At 41.5% G+C, this 2165-nt stretch overlaps 1 non-coding gene across 1 annotated transcript; it reads right to left on the bottom strand.

Annotated features, from left to right (window-relative positions):
• Window positions 1–390: 390 nt before the first annotated feature.
• TRNAC-GCA (transfer RNA cysteine (anticodon GCA)) lies at window positions 391–462 on the bottom strand. The gene has a single exon. It is a non-coding gene; the product is annotated as a tRNA-Cys (tRNA).
• Window positions 463–2165: the final 1703 nt, after the last annotated feature.

Raw genomic sequence — 2165 nt, 5'->3', positions numbered from 1 at the left:
CAAACCTTACTGGGCAGAGCATGGATAGGTTTTCATGGGGTGGGGGAGATCCTCACAACAAGAAGCTTTGGAGTGGCTAAAATATGGGGAAGAAAAACAGGAAACTTACTTGTCTAGGTGATGTCCCTCACAACCCAGTGAGCAGCTCGTTGGCCTGGTTATTGAAGCTTCCTCTACAGCAGATGACTTTGCGGGGCATTTGCTTATGACAAAAGTTATCTTCACACTTGGTACCCATTCTGAAAAGTGAAAGTGAAAGTGAAGTCACTCAGTCCAGTCATGTCCAACTCTTTGCAACCCAGTGGACTGGAGCCTACCAGGCTCCTCTGTCCATGGGATTTTCCAGGAAAGAATACTGGAATGGGTTGCCATTTCCTTCTCCGGAAGATCTTCCCCACCCAGGGATTAAACCTGGGTCTCCTGCATTGCAGGCAGACGCTTTACCATCTGAGCCACCAGGGAAGTCCTCTGAAAAGTATATGTGCACAAAAAGATTATATACTGTCTATATACCTCTTAAAAGATGCTGACTGAGGGAGAGAAATAACTAATAAGAGCACAGAATCTAGAGCCATATTTTAGGAGTTCAGATCCTGGTTCCAATATTTATTTTCTGAGTGATTTTGAGGAAGTTACTGAACTCTTTATCAATCTATAAAGTAACCATGATAATAATGGCCCTTTCCTCACTGGATTGTAATATGGATCCTGTGAGTTTACATACGAACTGTTTAGGAGAGCACATGGCACAAAATAAGCACTCCATAAAAATGGCTATTACTAGTACTATTCATAAAAGCACTCGCTAAGCCTCTTAGTATTTCACACAGCAGTATCAGTGGTCTGGCAGGTTTTTAACGTCTTAGAGCCTGAGTGTGTATGTTGTAATTTTTTTACTTTCTAAAAAATACTTTCTGATGCAACAAATGATTATGCTTCTAAACTGACCCACTAAACTACCTAATTAGGTTTATTCATTATTAGTGTGGTGTTCATCCTTACAGGCAGAGTGCATGTAATATTAATATAATCACTGACTTGATACTTTGTGAAGTTTGTAAGGATGTAGTCAAAGTATTTAGGCATTGGGACTCTTAATTGGGTCGGATGGCATCACCGACTCAATGGACATGGGTTTGGGTGGACTCCAGGAGTTGCTGATGGACAGGGAGGCCTGGTGTGCTGCAGTTCATGGGGTCGCAAAGAGTCAAGACACGACTGAGTGACTGAATTTATTGATTGAAACTGGGTCTGTGTGCTTTTTCCTGGCTTTATCTCATGGAAATAAAGAAAATGTGATTAGAAATCTTAAGATATTTAAAATCAGTCAAAGTTCTATAAGACTTGGGCAAAAGCAATGCTATTCAATTTTTCCACCTGAAAACTGAGAGGACGAATGGTAGTTAGAATACTAAGTTAGAATGGTAGTTAGAGTACTAAGACATTTATCTAACACACTATCAATCTAGGAAAAATATAAATTTATACACACAGAAATTCATTCACAACAGAGGCGGAGGTTATCCAGCTATAATTCTCAAAGGAACCTAAGATTTGTTTTGCTTTGCTAATTAAAACAGTATCAAAGTTACAGAACAATGTCCAGCTCATCTGTTCTGGATAATATTATCATAATTACTTCCTTCCACTGAACATCTCAATTGCACCAGAGTAAGGAGCCAAGTAGGAGTAAAAGAATCTTACTATTAAGCAGGAACAACAACTCCCCTAATTCTTTTCTTCTCTGATGTTTGATAACTAAAGTCCATTAAAAACTTCTGGCGGGATTCTTTAAGTTAAAAGAGGAGCCTGGCAGGCTACAGTTCATGGGGCTCGCAAAGAGTCGGATATGACTTAGCGGCTAAACAACAACAAAGATTATTTGTATTTAATAGCTATAAGGGGACCACACCTCCGAGGTTAAATGCAAATACAGGATGTGGCCTATTTTGATGATGGCAGGGTCCAGCAGGCCAAGATCCAGCCCGCTGCCCAGGCGGATCTGGGCAGTGGCGGGAGAGGCTGGCCTGTAGGCTAGGGCTTCTGGGAAAAAACGCTGCCAAGATCCAGCCCACCTCAAAATAGAGATGCCTGTTTCCCTGAAATCTTACCTCAGAAGAGCGCCTCAGTCTTGCTGTCCAGGGACACGTGAGGAAGAGTCCTCC

The sequence above is a fragment of the Dama dama genome, chromosome 21 (genome assembly GCF_033118175.1).
Source record: "Dama dama isolate Ldn47 chromosome 21, ASM3311817v1, whole genome shotgun sequence".
Lineage (NCBI taxonomy): Eukaryota > Metazoa > Chordata > Mammalia > Artiodactyla > Cervidae > Dama > Dama dama.
The sequence above is the reverse complement of the archived record's forward strand: the minus strand, read 5'-3'. Positions and strand labels throughout refer to the sequence as shown.